Below are 17,566 nucleotides of genomic sequence, written 5' to 3'. Positions count from 1 at the left end.
ATGGAATAAGCCTCCATTCAAAGTAATTTCAACTAGGGTGAAGAAGTGCTGGTTAGTACATCACTAGCATAGGATTCCTTTAACATTACATAGAATTTATGAATTTCAAAAATTGACATACCACATGCTGGCTTGTGGGTTTGGTACCTTAAACCATATGTCAGGGGTAGACACCTTTCAGCCTTCCAGATGTTTTGGCCTACAGCTCCCCTCCCTCACCATTGGCTATGCTGGCATGGACTGATTGTAGTTATACCAAAACATCTGGGGGGGCCCAAGTTGCCCACTCCTACCATATGCGAGGGACATGCTCTCTGGTACAAAAATAATTGGGAAAATGTGTTCTTTGAAATAGATTCATTTCTTTTTGAAATTATTTCTGAACCCAAACTTGCACTGCTGGGGGTCTGTGAAAATAATAGCAGGGATCTTTATAGGGACTTTGTCATCTGTCCTGTTTTAGTAGCTGGAGCAGAAAGAGCCAGGATACATAAAAACCCAGCATTACCAGCATGGTACAAGAGATTATGGAGACTTGCAGTAATGAAGCTGAACCCTGACAAGACCGAGGTACTTTTGGTGGGAGACAAGAGGAGGTTGGGGGATGTTGACCTGGTGTTGAATGGGGTACGGCTACCCTTGAAAGACCAGGTCCGCAGCCTGGGGGTCATTTTAGACTCCGAGCTGTCCATGGAGGCTCAGGTGTCAGCTGTGAACCGGACAGCGCTGTACCAACTCCATCTGATACAGCGGCTGCGTCCCTACCTTCCCGACCATCTGCTCCCATCGGTAGTACATGCCCTGGTCTCCTCTCGTTTAGACTACTGTAATGCGCTCTACGTGGGGTTACCCTTGAAGACGGTTCGGAAGCTGCAGCTGGTACAGAACGTGGCGGCTCACCTGATTACAGGCAGCCGCTGGCGAGATCACATCACTCCAGTGCTGAAGGAGTTGCACTGGTTACCAGTTGTTTTCCGGGCCAAATTCAAGGTGTTGGTTTTGACCTTTAAAACCCTATATGGTTCCGGCCCAGCCTATCTTAAGGAGCGCCTCCAGCAACACCAGACAGGCCGCTTAACAAGACCAGCCTCGGATGGCCTTCTCTCTGTCCCATCAGCCAGGACAGCTAGGCTGGTGAGGACGAGGGAGAGGGCCTTCTCTGTGGTGGCCCCCACTCTGTGGAACTCCCTCCCTAGGGAACTCTGCCACGCTCCCTCTTTAATGAGCTTCCGCCATGCATTAAGAACGTTGTTTAAAACGTGCAGGCATTTGGGGTGGGTTAGGGTATTTTTTATGATGTTTTTAATGTAGAATTTTATTGTTTTAACTGTTTTGTTGTTGTACATCGCCCAGAGTGGCTGGGTGACCAATAAATTTAATAAATGAATGAATGAATGAATGAATGAATGAACAAAACTCACACAGCAAATACGCATCTCCCATGGAATAGCAAGGCCAGACCGCTTCATAAAGACCTGGTTCCCATACATCACAGAAGCCAACAAAAAACTTCTGTTTGATACTTTGACAACCATTGATTGGTACTCTGGAAATTCTTGCTACATAACATGTTAATCAATACACTTTAGTGAGAGCAATCCTATGGCCCCTAGACAACATCTGGGGGACCATAGGATAGTTTTGATTCCTGGATCCAACCTCAGACCCATGAGTCTGAGCTCCCTCCCCTTTGCAAAGGCAACCTCGGAGGGAAGGTAGTGGGAGCATTCCCAGAGGAGAGGAGGGGACTGGGGAGGCTGACTTACGAGGAATCTTCTGGCCTTCCCTGCCTCCTTTCCTCCCGTTCCCCAACGCTTCAGCTAGATGGGAAAATGAGTGTGGAGGCCAAGATCGCCTCCGCCACACCTCCCACTCTGCATTGGATGGCGGTAGGCCACCAAGTTCAGAGGCTTACAGCCATCCCCATAGGATTGCACCCGAAATTGATCCCTTTGTATGTACATTGATTTCTGGATTATAAACAGTTCTGTTTAGCAGGTCCTTTTGATTTCAATAGTGTTTTGTCCTTTATCCAAGTGACAAGAAAAAATAATAAAAACATAAAAACAAACAAACGAGAACTCAGGGAAATGTGTAAGTATGGTAGTATTTAACTGCTCAAGTGTAACTCATGTTACACTTGGTTAAGAGAGCCTGACCGTATGTTTTTGCTTTTAAATTTTAAAACACTGGCAGAGTACAGGGATGGTAATAGTAATTTATAAAAGGCGTGCAAGACTGAAATCAGCCCAAGGCCAGGGCAAGCCCTGCCATTAGGCAGAGAGAGGTGGTTGCCTTAGGCAACTAATCTGGTGTCATGAAAGGTCATATCATCAGTAATGTAATTTATTATTGCATTTTTACTCCCAAGGGAGAGGTGTTTGTGAGACTTTCTGCCTCAGGTGCCAAAATAACTAGACCAGTCTTAGGTGCTATGCACCTTAGCTGGATTGGAAGTGCATTTGCTGCATGCACCAAAATGTCTTGGGACTGCCCTGGTGGATGACACGTACTCATTTTTCCATGATGTTGTTTTTCAGGCTTCCTTTACAGTAAAGGAAAGGTCAATATCCCTGCTTTCTCATTTTACAGGATGGCTTAAATAATCCTTATTCCACTTATTATCCTCTTACAAATGCCTATTGGCTTTATTTGCAATTGTCTTAGAAGAGTATGAAATGTTTATGGAGCCCTAGTGGTTTCCTATTCAGGTTTAAGGGATTTTCCCATCAGCATCAGTGTGTGTGTGTGTGTGTTGCGTTTGCTTTCTTACTGGAAGTTGGTTTTCATTAGAAAACATATTGTAATGCAAACAAACTGAGGAGGCTGGGGCTATCTCATAACTTTGTGGGTAGAAACTATGGATTACAGGCGACTTTGCATTTTGTAAAGCTCCTACAAAGAGAAAAATGAAACCATTATTTAAAAACACAGTGGTGTGTATTGTTTCAGAAATACACTTGGCCAAGTCTCACCTTGCAGGCATACTGTTTTTGTCACAGAAGTTGTGCAACGTAGGAAGACATAAGCGTGTGTGTGTGTGTGTGTGTGTGGTGTTGAGCTGAATGTACACTTGCCAGTTCTCTAGATTTTCCACAGAGATTCAGGGCTTAGCCATTTCTCTCCAGCTCTTAGAGACAAAGCATTGAAATGCTGGGGGAAAGAGCTAGCCAGGCTCTTTTGAACTCTGAATTTTGAGCACGCACAGCCCGGGTTGGTAACACAGTTTACAGCATGTGAAGGCCCCAGCCATATACCATAAGAATGGATTGGCTCTTAAGAAGCGGGGAGATGTGCCACTAAGCTTCAGGTTAGCAACCTGATGCTGAGAATTTGCTTTCTGACTTGCTGGATGTCTGTGTTTGTCTGAGCCTCTTTTTTATTCCCCCCTTGCCCTGCTGTATGAGATTCTAGTAAAAATTGTGTGTTACATTTTAGGTTGCACTCTTAAAACTCATCAAGCTACCCTTAAAATGTTGCTCAGTAGCATTCTCCCTAATTGAAGTGCAGACCTTCACGTGGGGAAGGGATTAGAGGGAAATTCCCTTTTAAAACAACACAGCCAAATGTCCAAATATTGGGGGACAAGAGAAGGCAACTCTCTCTCTCTCTCTCTCTCTCTCTCACACACACACACACACACACACACGCGCGCGCGCGCACACACAAATCTAATTTAGGATGCAATCCTATGCTGGCTGGGACATGCTGGAAACTGTAGGACTTCTTTCTGTCTGAACATGCATAGGATCACAGTGTTAGGTAGTTAAATGTTACCTACTTGGGTAGAGTCTTGGGTTTCAGAGCATATGCAGAGTTCATTGCAGAGAGGATAGTCTGAAAGAGTGCATCTGGGCCTCTAATTAGATGTTACTAGGAGACCACAGAAAGAGAGAAAACTCTTCTTTGGGAATATGAAGTCAGTAAAAGCTTGCCCCTTAGTAGAGATTGATTGTTGTCTTGTCCAGTAGCATGATACTCTCCATTTCTTATGTCAGTGATCAAGCAAGCAAAATTGAAAATTACTTAGTGGTTGTAATGACCCCACACTTGAATTATAAAAAAGCTTGCCAGTCCTATTGTGCAAAAGAGCTTAGGCCTTGGATGCATATTGGGGAAGTAAGAGATGAGATAAGCCTGTTCAGATGTCCCAGCAGACATCTACATGGTACTGTTGAGCTACCTTAGAATACAGCTTTTGTCATAATTACAGGTGTTTGTCATAAATACATTTGAAGGCTCACATTAGGAGACGCAGTTCCTTGGGTAACTTGTATGAGAGGTTCTTGTGTCGGAGGACAGAAACCCAGTGGTGCAGAGAGGAAGCTGATAGAGATGAGTATGATAGGCCTGATTTAGGGCTGACTTTTCTACCTCCTGGATATCATCTCTTTTCCAGTAACATTCACTGACTTTTTTCAGCAATGCTTTCAACTGAGCTGTCTTAAGAGCTGAGTTCAGAAAACTCCAAGCAAAGCACTCTGCTCTTTTGCAAGATCTGTAGCACTTTGCAAAGTAGCTCAAATCCTTCTAAGCTTATGCTTGGAGTAATAGTTGTCATGAAAGTACTTGAACTGCTAGATTAAACCAAACCACTCTTACCTTACAAAGTAAAATTGTGTTCTGTAACTCAGATGTAAAGATGCTAACTTACTTTATTAGTAGTATTAATAGAGAGCTATCAATGCAAATGATGCTTTACACCAGGGGTGGGCAATCTTTTTGGTGTCAAGGGCCACATTCCCTTGAAGGTAATCTGTTGAGGGCTGCATGTTGGCAGTTGGTGGGGCCAAAGGCAGTGGTGTTCAGGGCCAGGGCCAAAAGTGAATGCGCCATCCCTTTTTCTGCCACCTCCTTTTCTCTTCCTTTCTGCCAGTCCCTTCTCTCTCTCTCTCTCTCTCTCTCTCTCTCTCTCTCTCTCTCTCTCTCTCTCCCCCCCTCCCCCCTCTCCCTTTTCCTTCCCACCCAGCAGGTTGCCAGGGAAGGGACAAATTACTCTTGCCAGAGGTCTGAATTGATTGCAAGCAGACTGTTTTTGAAATTAGGCCAAGAGCTACATGAAATAAGACTGAAGGCTGATGCACCCCTAGGGCCACCCCTGCCAAGAGGACAGGTCCCTGCCCCAAGGTGCATGCAATCTAAATTTAACACAGGGGAAACAGAGGAAGGGAAGCAGGAGTAAGCAGGGGAAGACCCTGAGATTAATTCAGGTATGTGTACTTAGTTGAAGTAGGGGAAGGTGCTAAATGCTTTACAGAAAAGTTAGGTTTTGAGGAGGGATTTGAAGCAAAAGAGGTGGCATTCCCGCAGGGGTTCTGGAAGGCTGTTCCAAGCATTCAGGGCAACAAGGGAGAAACAGCCTTTTGAGGAAGCAGGAGACCTTCAGAGGGTGATGGAGGAATCAAAGTCATGGATAGGGATGTATTGGGGTATGACAGTGGAGAGATAAGGAGAGGCAAAGCAAGGCTGTGGAGGGCTAAGGATGAGGGGCTTGTGTATAATCCAGGAGCAGACAGCAAGCCAGTGTTGTAGGAATTTAAAGACTAGGTGTTTTTGCATGATCAGAGCGATAAGAGAAGTGAATGCTTTTTTGGCAGCAGAGTGCTAGATAGAGGTGAGGAGACAAACTTTTTAGGCAGAGCCAATAACCAAGAGCCAATCTACATGAGTGATTTAGTGCAGAGGGAGAGCAGTTTGAGGTCCTTTGAGACACATGACGTTGTCGCCAATCTGCAGCCAAGCAGCAGCTTCCCTCTTGAAAAGCCGCATTTTCGGAAAGTCCTTTTACTCCGTTGTTTTTCTTAAATGTGGCTCCACAGCAGTTCTGCAGCAGTCTGCTCCGTCCCGCTGCATTAAATCCTGGACATGCCTCTGTGAACTGGCTGTGACCTGCCAGTGATGTGGTCAAGGGGTGAGGCTGCTCCCCCCCCATTCCCTCTTTTTCCCCATTTGCAATACGGCTGCTTTCACGATAAGTAGCCTCCTTTTCCTGTTCATAATATCAGCCCTATTTCATTCACAATAGTGGAGTAGTCGGTTTATATGTAGTGCAAAATAAAGAATACACAGAGCAGAAGGAGAAAGGGCAGCCAGCCACTATGTCGCAGCGGCGATACACCTGCAACTTCGCAGTCATGCAATACACCTACAACTAAGTAGCAGCCTCTGATTCATTCATGTCTCCCCTTCAGAATAGTGCCCTGTGTATGTAATTTTCCTGTGAGTTTGTGGGGAGGACGTGGAGGCTTAGTTTCAGTTGGGGAAGTGGAGGCAGCTGCTGCCACCACTGCCAACTCCAGAGCACTAGGGAGGGAAAGGGCAATTCCAGCCCTTTCCCTCTGTGCAGGACCTAGGTGCCTCCTGTCTGCCTGCCTGTCAGTCTGACCCTGGGCTTCAATATTGCTGGTTCGCAGTCGGTGGATGCGAGGGGGAGAGGTGTAGGGTAAACTACCTGACCTTACTCATCTCTTCCATTAAACGTCCCTGAGCATTTGGAGCAGGGAGAGGGGCAAGGAGCAAGCCTCTCTCATTGGCTGAGCATCTATGGGGTTGATGACTTTCACGTCTACTAGCAGGACTCCTCCCATTCAACCGCAAAGTAAGGTGGATTAAAGTGCAGTTTGAGCTGTGAAAAGCCGATTTTAAGGTTGTGTTTACTCCACATTTTTTGCGTCGTGTGATCCTGATGGACCAAAGCCTATTTCATGAAAATCTACATTAAACATGAAAGTGCTTCACATTCATTGCCATGTAGATCCAGCCCAAACTTTAAATTGTACTGTTGAGTTTTAAAGCCCTAGGAACCATCTTAATGTTTGTGTCGCATTTATGAGCATGATCTGGAGAATGCCAATATTAATATATCTACCTTATTAATTTTCTTGGTTTAACTGTCATCATGCTACTTCCCTGGAGAGAGAAATATGTCTGTTGTTCATGTATTCAATCATTAAAATGTATGCAGATTTCTATGGATAGTTATTTTTTCTCATTCATGGAAAGCCTTTATGTTCCTTCATTTAGGCATTTTGGGTACATATCCCTGATAACTGCTTGTAATTAAATGCTGGCTGAAAAGCACCTTTGATACACACCCATTTCTGCTTTTAATTTAGATAGAGTAGCTCCATTAATTCAGACAGCTTGCTTTGATGTTTGCTTCAGCACATCTTTGAGCATAAACAACCCCAGTCATCTTTAACCATGTTGGCTGCATTTCAGGCCAGCCCCAGCTGTTGGAAGTGTAGGAGTTGGATGAGCTATTTGAATAGTAAAACAACATTTTAAAATAGGCATGATTGCTTTCATTTACAAGTTGGAAGCATGGACTTGTGTTCAATGGCAGGTTTGCACTTTCTTGCTTCCTATAACTCCGAACTGAAAAATGGAGTTTAGGAAGAAAAGAGAGAGATTATAGGGCACTGGCCAAATCTAAAAGTGTTCAGACTGAAGAATCTGAATCTGAACTTCATCAGGGCCACGTCTGAATTCACATGTGCCTGTTTTATCGCCAAATGGCCATCACAGATCAGACATCAGACAGAATTTTCTTGTCACCCACCATTGCTTCAAATATGATGCTTTACCTAGAGGCTAATCATGCTTCAATCGTCAGGGATGATGGGAGATCCATCCTTGGAATGGAAGCACATGTTACTTTAAAGACACAGGATGCTACCTTATATTGAGTCATGCTATTGGTCTATCTCATTCACTATTGTTGACATTGACAGGCAGCAGCTGTCCATGGTTTCAGGCATGATTTTTTCCAGCCCTACCTGGACATGCCAAGGATTGAACCTGGGGCCTTCTACATGCAAAGCAGGTGCTCTACCACTGAGCTAGCACCAAAGGTAGTCCCAAAGCTAGCAACTATGTCTTTTTTGGTCTTTTTTACTCTAGAGTAAGTGCAGGTTCCCTTATCTGGATCAGGACCTTAGTGTGGAGGGTAGGGGGCTTTAACCCATTCCCTGTTCTGCAGTCCTGATCCAGACTAGCACGCGCGCACACACCGAGACTGCAATATATATTGTCAAAATAGTGATCCATTTGGGTTAATGGCTTACTATTTGGCAATATACATTGCCGGCAATCCGGATCAGGACTGGGGGGCAGGGAGAGATTTGAAGGCCTCCTGCCCCCCAAGCTAGGATCCTGAACTAGATCCAGGGCCCTGCACTTGCGCTAGATTTAAAAGAGAAAAGGGGTGTGTGCGCGCGTGCATGCGCGCACTTTGTCCAACTGCTATACCTCAGGCTTCTATTAAAGACCAGCTCTTGCTGCCATAATCAGAACTGCAAATAAGTCTCTATAAATATTTTATCTTCTATCTGGGCATCCTGGAAATCTGAGCTCAGTGCGTTACTGCTTCTTATAGGCCTAGAGTCACCGTATTTCTGTTAAGAGTTCCTTCTTGCCAATTAGCCTTACAGCTCATACCAGGCCTGGTTTGGGGACCAGCACATGAGCAGGCTGAATGCCTGAATAGGGCTTCTGTCTCTCAAGTGACAAGGCCTAGGGCAAAAACTAGTCTTGATGTCTATGTGCTACCTCCAATACCAGAAGCAGTGAGCCTATGTACACCAGTTTCTGGGGAACATGGATGGGAAGGTGCTGTTGCACTCGTGCCCTGCCTGTGGGTTCCTGGTCATACATTCATAGAATAGTAGGGTTGGAAGGGCCTATAAGACCATCGAGTCCAACCCCCAACCAGCTGGTGGACAGCTGGTTGGCCACTGCGTGAATAGAATGCTGGACTAGATGGACCCTTGGTCTGATCCAGCATGGCTCTTACATGGTTAAAATCAGAGATTACTTTAAATCTGTGTTTAGCAGCTATGGGCCGTAAGATGAGGGGGGAGGGGACCTTTAAGATTGGGTCCCTGATCCCTCTGTAACCTCTATTTGTGTGGGTCCTATGGGGCTTAATCAGAATTAAACTTGCAAAGATAAAACTGAACAAACATGTCTTTAGGAAGTACTTAAAATTATACAAAACATGCAACAATTTCTCAATACAAAAAAAGATAAAAATGCAACAATTAGTCCTTCTGAGCCCAAACAAAATTTTGAAGTTCTTGCTTGCAACTTTGCAGTAGGCCAGTCCCAAAGTGTCTTTAGTTTCACAAGATGCTAGATACTTCAGTAGTTCCTTTCGTAGATTCCTTACCAGTGGTCTCCAAGGTGGGGCGTGCGCACACCAGGGGGCGCAGAAGATGATCCACTGTGGTGCGCGAGCCGCCTGATCATTGAGCAGCCTCCGCTGCCCTGACGAGCCGCCATTGTGTGCAATGATGGCAATGGCAGAGTTAGCAGGATGGGACGGGAGCCGAGAGGGAAGCTCCATGGCATTTCTCTCTCAGCTCCAGTCCTGCCCTGCCTCTGCTGCGAACACCAAGAGCAACTGCACCGGTCTCTGCCAGGCACGGAGCTGCCACCCTGCTGAAGGAGAGCGGGAAGAAGATGAGCCCTTCCCAGTCTCCTTTGGCAGAATGAAGCCAAGAAGAAAGCATGTGCTATGACAGCTATGTCAGCTATGACAGCCATTAAAACCAAGTATCAAAAGAAAGTGAACTTAGAACCAGACCTTTGAATTGCTGCATCAAACTGTTAAACCAAGATTTTCAAAAATAACGAAGCATATTCAATCACGTTACTCTCACTAAAAAATATTATATATATTTTTAGTGAGAGCAAAAAGGGGGTTTGTACCGTTAGTAAATAAAAGAAAAAAATTAAAATATTATTTTTCATCTATCTCATCCTTTTTTAATTTTTATTTTGGTATATGTTTTATAATGTACATAATATATTAGTACAGTAGTACATGTATACAATTTATAAATAAATAAATATACATACATTGGGAGTGCATGCTGAATTTTTTTTACTTTGATTGTGTGCACAATCAAAGTTTGGAGACCAGACCCCTGCTTTAGACCACAGGACAATCTGCAATTAGTAGCTTATACACTGCAGTTCAAGGTATTAGCACTGCAATAATAATGTAAATATAACAAATATCAAGGGCATAAAATGATTCCCCATCCCTTGAAATTCTGCTATACACAAATATCAGTTCAATTAACCCCATACAAAATGAAAAGATCCCATAATCATAAATCTGTCCTCTAGCATTCAGCTTCTCAGCAAAACAAACTGACTCTTTCTGTTATCTTTTCTCTTAGCCCTGCCTCTGAGTGAGGACTCCACCCCAAGGACCTAAACCATCTAGTCTATAGGGGTTATACCTATTCTGGAGTAAAAATGGAAAAGGAAAAAAAGACCCGTACCTGGTAGACAGATCTAAAGAAATGTCTGTTTTGGCTCCTAATTTAACTGCACAAGCATATACTCTCTGTTCTAGAGAACAGCCTTAGTCAGCAGCTCTTGTTCAAAAGGTAGCTCTGGCTTGCTCTGCACTCTTCAGACTGGCTCCAGCAAATCTCTCATGATCTGGCCATTACAGGTACATGAATACAGGGGAATAAGTCTCTATAAATATTTTCAAGAATGAGTCTACAATTTAGCCTTATTTCTCTTCCTCATGGTAGTGGGGCTGTGCCTGCCCCAGATTTCTGGGCCCTGGTAAAGTGTATGCCTCCATCCCCACAATGCTTGGGCCCTGTGTAGGGCCTGGACTTTACTGAGAGGTAGTAGCAGATGGAAGGGAAGCTGCCATTTTAAATGGCTCACAGTGCCCCAGAACTATGCTTCACTGAGACAATGCACATGTTCACCGTGCTGTTTGCAAATGAAGCTACGATATGTGTGGGGCATGTGTGGCCACCATTTTTAATATGGAACCCCCGCTCGGTGGTTGTCATGTTGTATGAACCTGGCGAGCGAGGGTGAAACAACTCTCGCATAACCCATGCTTGTGAAGTTCGCACGACACAACAACCCCCGAGCGAGCCTATGCAACCTGGGTTAAATAACCCACAACTAGTCGCAGCATGTCATCCGGATCCAGTCACTGTGCGGTTAACTCCCCCCCCCCCGGTACTGATAAGCCCACCAAGGGGGACAGTGATGCCGTGGAAGGCTCACCAGAGGGCATTTTGCTTGAGGCTTTTCACACCTGACCTTGGCCCATACAGACCAGCACAGCATGAGTTTAAATCTCTGGTACATGGTGTTCTAGCTAGCACCATATATCAATGATACTCTTCAGATTGAAGTATGTCCTCAGTGGACCATGTTTCACTCTCCCATTTACATGTAATTGCTGTCAATCCCCTTCATGGATCACTGCCTTGTTGTGGCGAAGGGGCTTGCATAACTTAGTGAAGCCATAAGCTATGCCGTGCAGGGCCACCCAAGACGGACAGGTCATGGTGGAGAGTTCTGACAAAATGTGGTCCACTGGAGAAGGAAATGGCAACCCACTCCAGTATTCTTGCCAAGAAAACCCCATGGAACATATCACAAGGCTAAAAGATATGACGCCGGAAGATGAGCCCCTCAGGTCGGAAGGTGTCCAATATACTACTGGGGAAGAGCAAAGGGAATTTCCAAGTAGCGCCAGAAAGAGTGAAGCGGCTGGGCCAAAGCCGAAAGGACACTCAGCTATGGATGTGTCTGGTGGTGAAAAGAAAGTCCAATGCTGTAAAGAACAATATTGTTTAGGAACCTGGAATGTAAGATCAATGAATCAAGGCAAGCTGGAGGTGGTCAAACATGAGATGGCTAGATTGAACATTGACATCTTGGGAATCAGTGAACTAAACTGGACAAACATGGGCGAATTTAATTCAGGTGACCATTATATCTACTACTGTGGACAAGAATCCCTTAGAAGAAATGGAGTAGCACTCATAGTCAATAAAAGGGTGGGAAAAGCAGTACTGGGGTACAATCTCAAAAACAATAGAATGATCTCAGTACAAATCCAAGGCAAACTATTCAACATCACAGTAATTCAAGTCTGTGCCCCAACCAGTGAGGCCAAAGAAGCTGAGATTGATCGGTTCTATGAAGACCTACAACACCTTCTAGAACTAACACCAAAAAAAGATTTTTTATTCTTGAAACACCATTTCATCACAGGGGATTGGAATGCTAAAGAAGGAAGTCAAGAAATAACTGGGATAACAGGCAAGCATGGCCTTGGTGTACAAAATGAAGCAGGACAAAGGCTAATAGAGTTTTGCCAAGAGAACACGCTGATCATAGCAAACACTCTTTTCCAACAGCACAAGAGGCAACTCTACACATGGACATCACCAGATGGTCAATATCGAAATCAGATTGATTATGTCCTTTGCAGCCAAAGATGGAGAAGCTCCATACAGTCAGTAAAAACAAGACTTCGAGCTGACTGTGGCTCAGATCATGAGCTTCTTGTTGCAAAATGTCGGCTTAAATTGAAGAACGTAGGGAAAACCACTAAACCATTCAGGTATGACCTAAATCGTATCCCTTCTGAATATACAGTGGAGGTGAGGAATAGATTTCAGGGATTAGACCTGATAGACAGAGTGCCTGAGGAACTATGGACGGAGGACCATAACATTGTTCAGGAGGCAGCAGCTCAATCCGTCCCAAAGAAAAAGAAATGCAAGAAAGCAAAGGGGCTGTCTGATGAGGCTTTACAAGTAGCTGAGGGAAAAAGGGAAGCGAAAAGCAAGGGAGAAAGGGGAAGATATATCCAACTGAATGCAGAGTTCCAGAGAATAGCAAGGAGAGACAAGAAGGCCTTCTTAAATGAACAATGCAAAGAAATCGAGGAAAACAATAGAATGGGAAAGACTAGAGATCTTTTCAAGAAAATCGGAGATATCAAGGGAACATTTTGTGCAAAGACAGGCATGATAAAGGACAAAGAAGGCAGGGACCTAACAGAAGCAGATGAGATTAAGAAGAGGTGGAAAGAATACACAGATGAACTATACAGGAAAGAGCTTAAAGTCCTTGATAGCCATGATATTGCGGTCACTGAACTTGAGCCAGACATCCTCGAGAGTGAAGTCAAGTGGGCCTTAGGAAGCATTACTAACAACAAAACTAGCGGAGATGACAGTATTCCAGCTGAGCTATTGAAAATCCTAAAAGATGATCCTGTAATGTGCTGCACTCAATATGCCAACAAATTTGGAACACTCAACAATGGCCGCAAGACTGGAAAAGGTCAGTTTACATTCCAATTCCAAAGAAGGGCAATGCCAAAGAGTGTTCAAACTACCTCACAATTGTGCTCATTTCACATGCCAGCAAGGTGATGCTCAAAATCCTACAAGCTAGGCTTCAGCAGTATGCGAACCAAGAACTACCGGAAGTACAAGCTGCGTTTCGAAGAGGCAGAGGAACTAGAGATCCAATCGCCAACATTCGCTGGATCATGGAGAAAGCAAGAGAATTCCAGAAAAATGTCTATTTCTGCTTCATTGACTACGCTAAAGCCTTTGATTGTGTGGATCACAACAAACTGTGGCAAATTCTTAAACAGATGGGAGTACCAGACCACCTTACTTGTCTCCTGAGAAACCTGTACGAGGGTCAAGAAGCAACAGTAAGAACCGGACGTGGAACAACCGATTGGTTCAAAATTGGGAAAGGAGTACGACAAGGCTGCATATTGTCGCCCTGCTTATTTAACTGATGTGCAGAGTACATCATGAGAAACGCTGGGTTGGATGAATCACAGGTCGGAATTAAGATTGCCGGGAGAATTATCAACAACCTCAGATACACAGACAATGCCACCCTAATGGCAGAAAGTGAAGAGGATCTAAAGAGCCTCTTGTTGAGGGTGAAAGTGGAGAGCGCAAAAGCTGGTTTGAAACTCAACATTAAAAAAAACTAAGATCATGGCATCTGGCCCCATCGCTTCCTGGCATATAGAAGGGGAGGAAATGGAAGCAGTGACAGATTTTATTTTCTTGGGCTCCAAGATCACCTCAGATGGTGACTGTAGCCATGAAATTAAAAGACTCTTGCTCCTTGGGAGGAAAGCTATGGCAAACCTAGACAGCATAGTAAGAAGCAGAGACATCACCTTGCCAACAAAGGTTCGTATAATCAAAGCTATGGTTTTCCCAGTAGTAACGTATGGCTGTGAGAGCTGGACTGTAAGGAAGGTTGAGCGCCGAAGAATTGATGCGTTCAAACTGTGGTGCTGGAGAAGACTCTTACAAGTCCCCTGGACTGCAAGGAGGTCAAATCAGTCAATCCTAGAGGAAATCAATCCTTACTGCTCATTGGAATTACAGATACTGAAGCTGAAGCTCAAATATTTTGGCCACCTAATGCAAAGAGAAAACTCTCTGGAAAAGACCCTGATGCTGGGAAAGACTGAAGGCAAAAGGAGAAGGGGACGGCAGAGGATGAGATGGCTAGATAGCATCACCGATGCAATGAATATGAACTTGAGCACACTCGGGGAGAGAGCGGAGGACAGGAAGGCCTGGCGTGTTGTGGTCCATGGGGTCACGAAGAGTTGACTGAACAACAACAAAGCTGTCAATAGTGATGGTTAGTGGAGCTGGTGCAGACAAGACGGGAATAATTCTTTCAGCCTTTTACCCTTGATGCAAATTCCTGAGCAGCTGTCCTGGGCATTTCTTTGCTTAATAGTGCTCCGCCTTAACGGTGCCAGCCATTTATTGATTTTGATAGCTCTGATCTTATGTCTCAAAGGGGAGACATTGATCTCTGTTCCTTTAACAATTTCCTGGCATAGAGAAATTAACTCGGTGAAGATATCCCCATCAGTTTCTTCATGCTGGCAGGCTCGTAATGACCCATGGGCACAGCCAGTTGGCAATGCTAGTAGCCATTTAAGTGTGGTTCCCTGATACCAGAATCTGCTGCTTATTATCCCATTTTCGTTCTTTCATTCTTTCTTGCTGTTCTACATATAAACAATTCCTGAGTTGTGAGCAACGATAACGTCAAAACACATTAAGTAAAAATATTTTAAATATAGCAATTATATAAATGAAACCATGGCTGGGCTTTCAATCAGAGGAAACTTGTTTTAAATAAGAATGTCTTCAGCAGATGCCGAAAATAACTGCTGAATATCAATTGGCAAGGAATTCCACAGAGAAGGAACGAATACGCTCACTCAAAGCTCTGCCCTGAGTGGTCTCTAACTAGGCTTCAGGCCTGTGCAGAACCACCAGGAATGACTCATCTGACGACCTCAGGGACCCTTATAATTGAGAAGCCCAACACAGTAACGAACAATTAATGAAAACCCATATTACCTCCATCCTACCAATTAGTACTTACATCTCACATAATTTTATATAAAATCGATTTTACATAACATTGAAGTTCCTAAAGAAGTTTGTTCTGTATGCTACAACATTTCTTTCCCTATTTTACCACATTGCCAGGTACTCCTCCTGGCACACCACCTGTAAAAGATTAGAACTTGTTTGCCTACATTTCAACTCCAGCTCCGTCTTTCCTATTCCTACCTCACACACACACACTCACACATAGACTAGTTTTTCTTCCACTTGCAAAGTAGCATAAGCCACACCTAAGAGGAGGGGGCTTCCACTCAGGTAAGGCATGAGTGGGGAAGTTCTTGATGGAGACAGCTGGCCAAAACTCCCCAATGGTCTGTTGAAAACAGAACACCTTAGAGTTTGACCCAGTCTCATCACATGCAAACATTAACGGGGATGGAGTCACATTTGTTCAAAGGCAAGAAAAGGGCCTTAATACGAAACCTGACTGCATTGGCAAATACAAGTATCGTTACCTCACATGTCCAAGGAAGCTTTGCCCAAAAATCTAGGTCAGGGGTGCAGAAACCAAAATGGGTGGGGGCAAATTGCCCCTCCCCGGGCCCTCCATGAGCCACATGATGTCACTGGCTTGCTGATTTTACCCCACCCTGTCCATTTTGCCTTTCTCCATACTGGGAGAGACATGAAGTACTGTGCCTCTCTCAGCACAGAGAAAGGGAAGAGGGGCTGGGATGCACATAGGAAGCTTTGTAAAGCGGCTTCTGCGGTCTCCAAGCGCAGAGACAGAGCCGGCATGGAGACAATCGCACCAGTAATGACAGGGTGGGGAAGGGCAAGGGAAGCATGGTTTCCGGGCTCCAAGCTTGGAACCCTGGCTCCAACCTCAGATCCCAGAAACTGAAACATCTTGTGGCCCTCTAGGCAGCATCTAGTGGCCATAGGATTGCTCCCTTATACAAATAATTTAGTAGGATCATTTAGACCAGGCTTCACCATCCTGGTGCCCTCCAGATGTGTTGGACTTCAACTCCCATCAGCTCTAGCCAGCATGGCCAATGGTCAGGAATGCTGGGATTTGTGCAAAACTTCTGGAGGGGACCGGGTTTGGGAAGACTGGTTTAGAGAGATGTTTTCATATATGCTTTGCTTTGCAAGAATGTTGTATACAAAATACTGAAGACTAGTTAATTCACCTTGAATGGATGAGAGGGAAAATAAATTTGTAGTGATGGCCACCAATTTGGATGACGTTTAAAGGGATTAGACAAATTCATGGAGGAGAAGGCTATCGCTGGCCACCAGTCCTGTTGGCTATGTGCTATCCCCAGTATCAGAGGGAGTATGTCTATGTACACCAGTTGCTGGGGAACATGGTTGGGAGGGTGCTGTTGCACTCAGGTCCTGCTTCTGGGTTTTCCGTGGGCAGCTGTTTGGCCACTGTGTGAACAGAATGCTGGACTAGATGGACCCTTGGTCTGATCCAGCATGGCTACTCTTATGTTCTTATAAATTTCATGGCATTGACTATCGGTGCAACTGATAGTCTAACCAGGCATAGGATTGCTTTAAGCCATTGTAGCATTTTAAAAGTGCGGAGTCCGTAACAATGCAATCTGTGAGTTCAGATGAGAACTCTTAAGTGGATGGTAAGGTTGGTTGGTTTGTGTTTTGCATGGAAAAAAATGAGGATAAGTGTTTTGAATCAATATTTTTTCTGCCACTGTGGTGGCATCAACCTACAGTGTTCTGCAGAGAAACAAGTTTTTCTCAGTGGTGAAAGTCCATGTGGTGTCATGCTTCAGAGACTATGACCAGTGAGTCAGGAAACTCATTGCAGACCTTGGATCAGTGACTATCTCCCAACAACAACTCATGACCATGAAAGGGATGGGGAGAACTGTGTATGTTGCTCTGAGCCACTTGTAGGAATGAAGGGATAAAAATGTAACAATATAGAGAAGTCCTTTACTGAAGTGTGTGTGTGTGTGTGTGGGGGGGGGTTCTGTTATTTCCTAACCAGGTTCTCTTGAAAATAACTGGTTCTGGTTTTGCCCCTTTTTTGTTACTGCAGTAAAACGAGTGTAGTTAATGAAGAACAGTCCGCAATTCTTAACTCCTAGGAATTAAGCCCGTAAACTCCCAGTTGGTCTTGCTCCTGGGTAATAATAAATCTCATAGGAAGTACTTCTTCATCCACTTTCCAGAGGGGTAGCCATATTAGTCTGTTGCAGCAAAAAAACACACCAAGAATCTTGTGGCACCTTAAAACCTAACAAATCGATTTTGACATAAGCTTTTGTGGACACTGTTCAGTTCATCAGATGCATGAAGTGTTAACCTCAGAGTTTGCATCTGATAAAGTG

Source organism: Heloderma suspectum, chromosome 2 (genome assembly GCF_057233095.1).
Source record: "Heloderma suspectum isolate Gila_16-S chromosome 2, 16-S_ref, whole genome shotgun sequence".
NCBI classification, from domain to species: Eukaryota; Metazoa; Chordata; class Lepidosauria; order Squamata; family Helodermatidae; genus Heloderma; species Heloderma suspectum.
This window is presented reverse-complemented; position numbering follows the sequence as displayed.